A 12918-nucleotide genomic window follows, 5' to 3' on the forward strand; every position below is an offset into this window, starting at 1 on the left:
GGCGCACGTGGAGGGCGCATCTCCACTGGGATGGAATACGTACGCGCTCTTCCATGAGAGTGGTGTGTTGGATGTGCAGTCGGGCAAGGAGGCGGCGACCCGACGATGTCTTCGAGGGACGTGTGTATTGGTTGGTCAAGTGGGCTTCCCGGAGCTCCCGAAATGTGTTCACCATGCCCAGCCTCAGGAGGCGCTTGTTGGAGGTGTTCACGGGGAGGTCCAGAGCCCGTTTAATAATTTTGAGGAGGATGACTTCGAGTGAATCCTCGTCTTGCTTGCGCAGGTGGAGGTATGGAGTCGAATATAGAATTCGACTGGTTACAAATGCATGCGCCAGCCGCAAGGCGTCCTTACATCGTAACCCCCTGCGCTTGTTAGAAACCCGGCGGACTAAGCGGCCCACCTGGTCCCCCATTTGACGGAGATTGGCCAATGTTGTTTCTGACCGTCTATCTTGATGTATAAAGAGCCCCAGTACCCGGACTTCGATTTTTTTTCAGGGATTGGACCTGTCTTAAGAGACAATGAAATTTTGGCTGTGCACTTTGGTGAGGGGCGTATGTGCACAAATTCAGACTTTTGGGTGGAGCATTGGAGGCTGCAGCGGCGAGCATAACGGTCCACTATGGTCGCTGCCTCCTGCAGGTTGGCCTCAATGTCTCCAAAACAACCCTGTGTGGCCCACAGGGTGATGTCATCGGCGTACAGCGTATGCTGTACACCGGCGACAGCGCCCAGCTGGGCCGGTAGGTGCATCATAGCCAGATTGAATAAAAGGGGAGAGAGCACCGCGCCCTGTGGTGTACCCCTAGGTGGCTGCAACTGGCGAAGGACAGGGTTAATTCGAGGGACATGGGAGAAGCCTTTCTCCTACAGTGGGCGTAGCCAGGATGATATTTTATTAAGGCGGAAGCCTTTACTGCCTCATCGTTGTAAGCAGGTTTTGTCAACAGAAATGTCACGCTTTTCAATTGGTCAAAACGCTCGTGACGTCACAATTCGCGAATTTCAAATGGGGCCAATTGTACTTTGGCAAGTAACCATGCAACCAATTAAATGGATCGTATAGTGATGCTCCAACTAAGTGGGACTGAGTTTAGTTGATTGCTTAATTATTAAATTAGCCTAATTAAAAGTAGAGGAGAATCAAGAAGAAAAGAAAGAAAGACGCGCGTCGCAGCAACAACCGCGCCCGCGGGAGCAGACACTGCTCAAAATACAGATAAGCGGCCGAAGCCGCGTTCCCTCCACCACTACCCACTTCCCCACCCAGTTCGACATTGCCCGAATAGTAGTTCCTCGTTTCGTATACAGTGTGCCCAACATCCTAGACAGTTCCAACATTTGACAGGTGAATGACAGAACACGATGGATAGAATTACAGTAATGTAAATATCAAATAGCCTAATTAACCTTTCTAGTGAAAACACATAAATAAATAAAACCGATTACGAAATTGGTCGAGTTGGGGAACCGAACCAGGGTCTCCGGAGTGCTACACAAGCACGCTAGCCACTGCGCCATGCCAGCTGAATGGTTTGGAATGAACAAAGGCGCGTCTAAATAATACGGCGTCTTCGTTCCCTCCCATCTTCCCCCCTTCCCTTACGGCGAAGTTCAGGTGTCCACCCAGATATGCGAGAGAAATACATTTCCTTTCCTCAAAAATAAATTTACCGTCCAGCAAGGCGTAGAGCCATATGGGCGATGGCGTTCTGTGGACTCCCTGGCAGCGTTGCAAGACGCTGTCGCGTTCCACTCTTACAGGCGAAGCCAAACATCTTAACCACACATCAGTGACACAAGCAGACAGCCAATGGACGCCTCACTCGCTGGCAGCACTTGAATCATCATTCACAACCACATTCATGGCAGAATGCTGTACTCAGGCTTTCGCCTTGCACCACTTTAGTCGCCAAAGTGTCTCCTAACTTTTATTATTATTATTATTATTATTACCGTCCTTTTATCAAGAGAGGAACACCTCTGGCTCCGCACACGTGCTCTAATCCCTCCGTGTGCGGTAACCTTCAACCGCGGTCTTAGCCGTGCAAAGGAGGTTGGCCTTCGGAGGATCCGGATCGGGGTTGCCCTCGCACCTGCCGTAACTAGGAAATGGCCTCAGCACCGAGATTTCTTTCCTCGGCCTGGGTGTCCGATGTGTAAACGCGAGGACATCGAAGGCGACATTCGCCACTTACTGTGGTACTGCTCTGCTCTCAAGCCTACAAGGATCCGACAGATGAAGGCATCGGGTTTTAAGCATGAAATGCTTTTAGCTCCCGTTGTCGGCAGTGTGGTGACGTCACGCCGAGAATGAGAGCCAACATCCGGGCACTGAATTCCACTCACCCGGGCAATGAAACGAGAGCATCCGGGCACCGTACGAGATTAACGAGATTTAACGAGACTCTCTAAGCCCTCCTACACGACCGGAATACAAGCGCCGGTAGCTTCGCGCCGAACGGGTGGTGGCGTTCCTACCTTCCTTTACGATGCGGTTCGGGTGTCCACCGAGATGACAGGGAATTACTGCGCCATTTCCTTTCCTCAAAAAGCCTTACGTTCAAAGGGCAACGCATCGCGCCGAATGGGTTGTGGCGTTCCTCCCTTCCTGTACGGTGCGGTCGGGTGTTCACCGAGATGACAGAGAATTACTGCGTAATTTCCTTTCCTCGAAAAGCATCGCGTTCAAAGGGCAAGCATCGCGTCGAACGGGTGGTGGCGTTCCGTGGGCTGCCTGGCAGCGCTACAACACGCTGTCGCGCTTCACTCCTAAAGGCGAAGCTTAAGCTTCATTAATTAGCAGTTAATTAGTATTTAGTCATTAATCAGTAATTTGTCACTAAGTAGTTCTTTGTCATTAGTTTGTCATCAATTATGTGTGGCGTAATCCAGTGGTGACGTCACCAGTGTCATATAGGCAAAGTGGTGCGGAAAACGCTTTCGCCTCTACGCTCTTTAGACAGCTTCGAACGCGCTGCATATACATTCTTGTCAGGCCTGCGTCTCGTCGTGTCCGCGTACGTTTAGTGTAATGCCCGTAAACATTTCTTGCTTACTCTAGTCTCGGTTACGGGAGAGGCCGAGATTTTTTTTCACCGCGCAACCCTGCTTCATATATTGCCTGGACGCAGGGACCATACCATCGCTCACTACTGGACTTCATAAAATCAGCTAGCTTATTCCCATTACTTCAATCCTTACTGCATACCTTATCCCAATTTTGCCCATTTATGCCCTGGGCAATAAATCTCGTTAAATAAAAGGTCGCTATTGCTAGCGGCCAGCTACAAATCTCTATTTGCAGTCAGGTTCCTATCGATAATAGTTAAAAAGTTAGCGATTATAATCAAGTTGATCACTTTAATAGTTAACATGATTCACCTGTTTTTTTTTTCTGACGTCCGCCGGCACTGGTATAGCTATGCCGCAAAAGCTTCTCTTTACCTTAAAAACGTTATATTTAAAAATTAGTGATCTGCTGCCCTGAAATACCTGGCACGTGACTATGACGACAAGGTGCAACTATTTCGCAATCCTCTTTAAACTTTCGCTTCCTCTTCCGCAGTCTTCTATATTAGCCAACCCTAATTGGTCCCTACGCCAGTGTTGCCCTGATATTGACATTTTAATTCCATGCACGCGGTTTGCCACAAACGCTCCGTCGTGGCTTCCCTCGTCCGACGTGCCAAAAACATCTGCCCAAGGCCAGACGATCGGGCTGCTGGCCTACGCCAAGTGCGCCGAGAACTGAGTGACTGCGGCTACCCCAAGCACTTCGTAGATTCCGTTCTTCAACGGTCATCACGCCCGTTAGAATTAGTTGGTCCCCCGTGCCGAGCCCGAGCCGCTATGCCGTATGTACCGGGCGTGAGCGAGTCTTTGGCTCGCGTTCTACGCACTTACGGTGTGCAGGTCGCTGATGTTTCTGCGTGCAAGCTGAGGCACGAGGTGGTTGGCGTCAAAGAGAAGATAAAAAAAGAGAAGTTTCCTGGCGTCATCTACAAGATTCCCTCCGCAGATTGCGACTACTGCTATATCGGGGAAAGCGGGAATTTCGAAAGACGATTGAGGGACCACAAGAACGACGCCAGGAAGAAGAGGATTGCATCTAATGCACTTGCGGAACACGTGGAAGCCGCGACGCACAGAATAGCATGGGAAGAAGCATCAGTCATCGCAAGAGAAAAGAGTTGGCTGTCACGTCGATATCTGGAATCCGTAATAATCCAAACAACAGGAAAAACACTTAACCACAACGCAGGCAATCTCCCGCCTACGTACGCAAGATGCTTGGGGCGATTACTGCAACGTACTTAAGCGACGTGCTTTGGGCTTTCCGCCCAGTGATCAAGGCTTCCGTATGGAAGCCGAAACGTCTTCGTCTTCATATTTACAACAACCTTTTGGTCCACGTTCCTTCCATTAAATTCATGAACTCTGATATTGTAGTATCCCCTTTGAATGGGGCCGGTGGCCAGTGCCACTTCGCCTTCAGTAAGTCAAGAACGAAGCAGCAGATGCTTCCCTAAGGATGCTCTCCAGCAAATGGCGTCGACCGATTGACGCCATTGGCTGGTGGCCTTCCTTTGAGGTGTGTTCGCCGCTCTGTTCTTCAGTTAATTGTATTCAACTTTGGTTTGGTTTTGTTTATGGCGTTGGTGTTTAATGTCCTAACGTGATCTGGCTATGAGGGACGCCGTAGTGGAGGGCTCCGGATTAGACTACCTGGGGTTCTTTAACGTGCACTGACATTGCGCAGTACACGGGACTCTAGCATTGCGTCTCTACAGAAATGCGACTGCCGCGTTCGGGATCGAACTTCCCGTCTTATAGGTCAACAGCCGAGTACCATAACCACTGAGCCACTGCGACGGCGTAACCGGCTATAATAATATAAAGTAGCTTTTTACCTATTGCGTACTTCCCTCCTTTTATTTGCATATGATCATCATCATCATCATCATAACCAGTAGTCTGACTACGCCCACCGCAGGACAAAGGTTTTGTACATATCTCTCCAGTTAACGCTGTCCTGTGCAGTTATTGTCATCCCATTTATTCTTCGTGATGTCGACTAAGATATCATTAACCCGCGTTTGTTCCCTGATCAACTTTGCCCTCTTCCGGTTTTTTAACGTTACACCTACTAGTTTTCTTTCCATAGCACGCTGCGTTGTCCTTAAGCTGAACCCTTTCGTTACCCTCCATGTTTCGACCCCATAGGTGAGTGCCCGTAAGATACAGCTGCTGTATACTTTTCTCTTGGGGGATGGAAACTGCCATTCAGGATCTCAGAGAACCTGCCATATGCGCTCCTCTCCATTCTTATTATTCTAGCTAGTTTACTCTCGTGATCCGGATCTGCAGTCCCTACCTGCCCTAAGTAGAGGTATTACCTTAGCACTTCCAACGCCTCGCTACCCACCGTGAACTGCAGTTCCTCCGGGACTCGGATTTAGACTCCAGATGGTGACAGCAGGAGTATACGATTGACTGTTATAAACAGAGCTACGTTGATCAGCCAGGTCTCAGGCATGTGGCTGATCTATGGATCTTATTTAGCATTTATGTGCCGCTACGGTGGGGCAATTGTTGGCAGAATCAACAACGCTAACCCTACCGGTAGCATGTAACAGCCTAAACCTTTTAGGTCTAACATTCTGCACTGCCTAACTCACTGATCATGTTTTGCAGTGCATTCCCTGAGTGGCCTAGCAAGGTAATGTCATCAGTGAACCGCAGAGTACTAGGGCATTCTCAAATCCCCAACTGTAACAAGTCGAAGACTCTGAATACTGTTGGAGACGGAGAGGCCCTGGTGTTTACTGACTCGTCAAAGTGTACAGAAGGGATATTTTACATACCTACAGTCGAGATGGGAGTGCTCCGGTCACAAAATAACATCTCGTTAAATACGCTTCGTATTCCCCAGATCCCTGACTGGGGAATAAAGTTCGGAGATCGATATCCAGTCAGGTGGGCAGATGCGGACAACGGTGGTACGACCCACGGCAGGGGGCGGTGCTGGGCTCTCTCGCTCTCTCGCAGCTCGATCAATGGAGAGGCTAAAAGCCAGCAATCCTCGAACACTATCGTGTCGAATTGGCAGGTTCCGCGCCTCCGTGGGAAAGGAATGCCACGCCGTTTCACAGCCGACGGACAGGGGGAAAGACACGTCTTCGAAGGCTGTCGAGTCGACTTCAGCACTCTGTTGAGATCGGTGCCTCCATGGAAAGGAATTGCGCTGCGTTTGGCAGCAGGTGAATGAAGGGCCTTGTACTCCCCCCCTCATGTCCGAAACACAGGACTTCGGTCAATGTCGCAGTCGCCTTTCAAATAAAGTCAACAGCGTGACCTTTCACCGCATCACTCCGTCCGGCGACCCGAGGGCAAACTCGGCCACCTGACGCCGCCGCCGTCGCCAGTACCCACCGCACTTTGTTGCATGACTCATGTCTTCTTGGAATAATTCCCAGGCCCGTGTTCGCCGATCTTAACAATACCTTCTGTAAACGTGCGGTAAATAGCATTGGCGAGGTCGTGTCTCCCTGCCCGACACCATACCTTACTGCACATTTTTATCTGCCGTTACGTTTGACTATGGTGGCTGTGGAGCTGTTATAGGGATCTTCCAGTATTTCTACGAAGGCTCGTCTACACCCTGATTCCGTAATGCCTGCATGACTGCTGAGGTGTAGAATGATTCAAAAGCTCTCTTGTAATCTCTGAACGCTTTATATAGGAGTTTGGCGTATTCCGCGCATTCTCTATCGAAGTTTTTTACAGTGTAACATGGCCCATTGTCGAGTGGCCTTTACGAAACACTGCCTGATCCTTTGGCTGATTGAAGGTTGTCCTGGCTATACTACACCTTGAAGGCACCTGACAGTGAGCTAATCGGTCTGTCACTTTTCAAGTGCTTGACGTCCTTTTTCGTATGGATTAAGAAGATGTTGGCGTTCTTTCAAGCTTCCGCTAAGCTCGAAGTCATAAGGTATTGCGTACACGGGGTGGCTAGTTTTAGTGCGCTAGCACATATAGTGCCCATTCCCCGCGTTTGGGCGTTGTGTGTTTGTCTATTTGTCTGAAGCCGGTTTTGTGGGAAGGTGATGACAACACCTGTCATAGCATCTGCCTTTTTCTACTGCGCCACTGCTTACCAGCCCACCGGGTGGCTTACTTGCCAAGGTGCACCCGGTGATAGCCAGGCCAGAATCTAAGGCGCTTATTAGGCGGCGCCGCTCCTAAGCGCACCGAGCTAAGCGGAATGAGCAGCAGCGGTTAGGAGGAGAATGTGATTCGAATGATGCTTGCACGGTTGCTAAACGGAAGAAGTTGGGATGGTAATTAGGTAGTAGCCCGGTAACACCTAGTAGGTCGTAGCTCCAACTCACAACTGATGTCATGCTAGCGCACATATCCACATTTGGCGTAATTACGCACTTCGACTGACATTTTTTTTTTTGGGCAGTCACTCCACCGTCCTTCCACAGATCTCCTGTTACCTGATGCTCACCAGATGCTTTCTGCGTTTGTATTGCTCCTAAGGCCTCCTTTTTTCCTCTTTCATTACTAGTGGGATGTCCGAGTGCTATGCGCTAATGCCTCTCTTATTAAAGGCCTGATTACAATGGCTACTGTATCGATTTGTGCAGAAGATCTTTGGATACGTTAACTGTCTTACTCATATTGCTTGTGACATTGTCCACTTTGTCACTTAAAGCACACATCTGATTTTTGCTTATGCCTAATGTCCTCTCCATCGGATTTTGGCTACCTACGTTCTTTAGAGCACGCTAGATTACCTCCATATAAAGCTTTCTTATGCCAGTAACCTTGCTCTTATTATCTTTGATAGCTCTGCCAGTTCTTTTCTGTCGGTGATGATAGAGGCTTTCATGCTTTTACGTTTTTTAATCAAATTTTTAGTCTCCTGAGAGGGCTTGCCGGTGACCTTTCTAACAATCCTCCCACCAACTCCTACGGCCCACTACGTAATGATAGCTATGGAAGTACTGTTCATTGCTTGGACATTAAGGTCGTCGTCCTCAGTCAAAGACGAATATCTGTTCCGCAGCGAGATCCACTATTCCTCTACTTTCCATCTTACCACTAACTTGTTAATGGGCTTACACTTCAATAGTTTCTTCCGCTCCCTCTTGAAACCTTAGCTAATTCGAGACCTTACTATCCTGTGTTCCTACAACGCGCCTTTCCGTGGGCCTGGACATCCTGCATGATGCCAGGCTGAGCGCACAGTATGAACTTTATTTCACGTTCACTTCTTGCTCTTCCTTTTGCGGAAGGTATTAATAATCCGTAAATTATTTATCTCAGCGAACTCTACTAATAACTCTTCCCCCCGCCTGCTATTCAATTCCACGGTCGCTCACTGCATTGTCCCCAGCGTGGTTCTTCCCTACTTTGGCACTGAAGTCGACCGTCAGTACAATGTGCTGTTTTTTTTACTTTGCCTATTGTCGATTGCACGTCTTCATAGAAGGTTTGAAATATCTGGCTGGATGCAGGGGCGTAGGCCTGTACCACAGTCAGTTTGTAGCTATTATTAAGCTTAATTACGATAACTGCTACTCTCTAGTTAACACATAGAACTCCTCTATGCTGCCAGCTATATCCTGATCGATGAGGATCCCACACGTGGTTCTCGTCTGTCGGCTAATCCGTGATACTCTAGTAAGTGCTCGCTCTTTAGCACTATATACTCATCTGCCCTCCTAATCTCAGTGAGCAGCGTGACATCCCGTTTAAAACTCGCTAGTCACTCGAACACAACTGCTGGTCTAGCCTCTCTGGATAAGGTTCTAGCGTTAAATGCTGCCAAGCACAGTTTCCAATGGCGGCCTGTCCGTAGCAGGTGGTTCCTAGCACCCTCCACTGCGTCGCAGGACTGAGCGTTGCCTTGGTCACTTTGTAGCTGAGGGTTGATTGGTGTATTCATATATGAGGTTGTGGCCAAGTACTACACGGGCGTGGCCCGTGATTCCTAGCACCCTCCACTGCATCACAGGACTGAGCATTGCCTTGGTCACTTTATGGTCGAGGGTTGATTGGCGTATTCATATATGAGGTTGTGGCCAAGTACTACACGGTCGTGGCCAGTGATTCCTAGCACCCTCCACTGCGTCACGGGACTGAGCGTTGTCTTGGTCACTTTATGGCCGAGGGTTGATTGGCGTATTCATGTATGAGGTTGTGGCCAAGTACTACACGAGCGTGGCCAGTGATTCCTAGCACCCTCCACTGCGTCACAGGACTGAGCGTTGCCTTGTTCACTATATGGCCGAGGGTTGATTGGCGTATTCATATATGAGGTTGTGGCCAAGTACTACACGGGCGTGGCCAGTTATTCCTAGCACCCTCCACTGCGTCACAGGACTGAGCGTTGCCTTGTTCACTTTATGGCCGAGCGTTGATTGGCGTATTCATATATGAGGTTGTGGCCAAGTACTACACGGGCGTGGCCAGTTATTCCTAGCACCCTCCACTGCGTCACAGGACTGAGCGTTGCCTTGTTCACTTTATGGCCGAGCGTTGATTGGCGTATTCATATATGAGGTTGTCGCCAAGTACTACACGGGCGTGGCCAGTGATTCCTAGCACATTCCACTGCATCACAGGACTGAGCGTTGCTGGGGACCATGCAGTGAGCGACCGTGCAATTGAATAGCAGGCGGGGGGAAGAGTTATTAGTAGAGTTCGCTGAGATAAATAATTTACGGATTATTAATACCTTCCGCAAAAGGAAGAGCAGGAAGTGAACGTGAAATAAAGTTCATACTGTGCGCTCAGCCTGGCATGATGCAGGATGTCCAGGCCCACGGAAAGGCGCGTTGTAGGAACACAGGATAGTAAGGTCTCGAATTAGCTAAGGTTTCAAGAGGGAGCGGAAGAAACTATTGAAGTGTAAGCCCATTAACAAGTTAGTGGTAAGATGGAAAGTAGAGGAATAGTGGATCTCGCTGCGGAACAGATATTCGGCTTTGACTGAGGACGACGACCTTAATGTCCAAGCAATGAACAGTACTTCCATAGCTATCATTACGTAGTGGGCCGTAGGAGTTGGTGGGAGGATTGTTAGAAAGGTCACCGGCAAGCCCTCTCAGGAGACTAAAAATTTGATTAAAAAACGTAAAAGCATGAAAGCCTCTATCATCACCGACAGAAAAGAACTGGCAGAGCTATCAAAGATAATAAGAGCAAGGTTACTGGCATAAGAAAGCTTTATATGGAGGTAATCTAGCGTGCTCTAAAGAACGTAGGTAGCCAAAATCCGATGGAGAGGACATTAGGCATAAGCAAAAATCAGATGTGTGCTTTAAGTGACAAAGTGGACAATGTCACAAGCAATATGAGTAAGACAGTTAACGTATCCAAAGATCTTCTGCACAAATCGATACAGTAGCCATTGTAATCAGGCCTTTAATAAGAGAGGCATTAGCGCATAGCACTCGGACATCCCACTAGTAATGAAAGAGGAAATAAAGGAGGCCTTAGGAGCAATACAAACGCAGAAAGCATCTGGTGAGCATCAGGTAACAGGAGATCTGTGGAAGGACGGTGGAGTGACTGCGCAAAAAAAAAATGTCAGTCGAAGTGCGTAATTACGCCAAATGTGGATATGTGCGCTAGCATGACATCAGTTGTGAGTTGGAGCTACGACCTACTAGGTGTTACCGGGCTACTACCTAATTACCATCCCAACTTCTTCCGTTTAGCAACCGTGCAAGCATCATTCGAATCACATTCCCCTCCTAACCGCTGCTGCTCATTCCGCTTAGCTCGGTGCGCTTAGGAGCGGCGCCGCCTAATAAGCGCCTTAGATTCTGGCCTGGCTATCACCGGGTGCACCTTGGCAAGTAAGCCACCCGGTGGGCTGGTAAGCAGTGGCGCAGTAGAAAAAGGCAGATGCTATGACAGGTGTTGTCATCACCTTCCCACAAAACCGGCTTCAGACAAATAGACAAACACACAACGCCCAAACGCGGGGAATGGGCACTATATGTGCTAGCGCACTAAAACTAGCCACCCCGTGTACGCAATACTTTATGACTTCGAGCTTAGCGGAAGCTTGAAAGAACGCCAACATCTTCTTAATCCATACGAAAAAGGACGTCAAGCACTTGAAAAGTGACAGACCGATTAGCTTACTGTCAGGTGCCTTCAAGGTGTAGTATAGCCAGGACAACCTTCAATCAGCCAAAGGATCAGGCAGTGTTTCGCAAAGGCCACTCGACAATGGGCCATGTTACACTGTAAAAAACTTCGATAGAGAATGCGCGGAATACGCCAAACTCCTATATAAAGCGTTCAGAGATTACAAGAGAGCTTTTGAATCATTCAGCACCTACACCTCACACACCTCACCTCAGCACCTCAGAATACACCTCAGCAGTCATGCAGGCATTACGGAATCAGGGTGTAGACGAGCCTTTGTAGAAATACTGGAAGATCCCTATAACAGCTCCACAGCCACCATAGTCAAACGTAACGGCAGATAAAAATGTGCAGTAAGGTATGGTGTCGGGCAGGGAGACACGACCTCGCCAATGCTATTTACCGCACGTTTACGGAAGGTATTGTTAAGATCGGCGAACACGGGCCTGGGAATTATTCCAAGAAGACATGAGTCATGCAAGAAAGTGCGGTGGGTACTGGCGACGGCGGCGGCGTCAGGTGGCCGAGTTTGCCCTCGGGTCGCCGGACGGAGTGATGCGGTGAAAGGTTACGCTGTCGACTTTATTTGAAAGGCGACTGCGACATTGACCGAAGTCCTGTGTTTCGGACATGAGGGGGGGAGTACAAGGCCCTTCATTCACCTGCTGCGAAACGCAGCGCAATTCCTTTCCATGGAGGCACCGATCTCAATAGAGTGCTGAAGTCGACTCGACAGCCTTCGAAGACGTGTCTTTCCCCCTGTCCACCGGCTGTGAAACGGCGTGGCATTCCTTTCCCACGGAGGCGTGGAACCTGCCAATTCGACACGATAGTGTTCGAGGATTGCTGGCTTTTAGCCTCTCCATTGATCGAGCTGCGAGATAGCGAGAGAGCCCAGCACCGCCCCCTGCCGTGGGTCGTACCACCGTTGTCCGCATCTGCCCACCTGACTGGATATCGACCTCGGAACTTTATTCCCCAGTCAGGGATCTGGGGAATACGAAGCGTATTTAACGAGATGTTATTTTGTGACCGGAACACTCCCATCTCGACTGTAAGTATGTAAAATAACCCTTCTGTACAGTTTGACGAGTCAGTAAACACCAGGGCCTCTCCGTCTCCAAAAGTATTGAGAGTCTTCGATTTGTTACAGTTGGGGATTTGAGAATGCCTTAGTACTCTGCGGTTCACTGATGACATTACCTTGCTACGCCACTCAGGGAATGCACTGCAAAACATGATCAGTGAGTTAGGCAGAGCAGAATGTTAGATCTAAAAGGTTTGGGCTGTTGCATGCTACCGGTAGGGTTAGCGTTGTTGATTCTGCCGACAATTGCTCCACCGTAGCGGCACATAAATGCTAAATAAGATCCATAGATCAGCCACATGCCTGAGACCTGGCTGATCAACGTAGCTCTAAACAGTATCCCCTATAACAGTCAATCGTATACTCCTGCTGTCACCATCTGGAGTCTAAATCCGAGTCCCGGAGGAACTGCAGTTCACGGTTGATAGCGAGGCGTTGGAAGTGCTAAGGTAATACCTCTACTTAGGGCAGGTAGGGACTGCAGATCCGGATCACGAGAGTAAACTAGCTAGAATAATAAGAATGGAGAGGAGCGCATTTGACAGGTTCTCTCAGATCATGAATGGCAGTTTACATCCCCCAAGAGAAAAGTATACAGCAGCTGTATCTTACGGGTACTCACCTATGGGGTCGAAAAGTGGAGGGTAACG

Source organism: Amblyomma mixtum, chromosome 2 (genome assembly GCF_055824585.1).
Source record: "Amblyomma mixtum isolate Tamu chromosome 2, ASM5582458v1, whole genome shotgun sequence".
NCBI lineage: Eukaryota > Metazoa > Arthropoda > Arachnida > Ixodida > Ixodidae > Amblyomma > Amblyomma mixtum.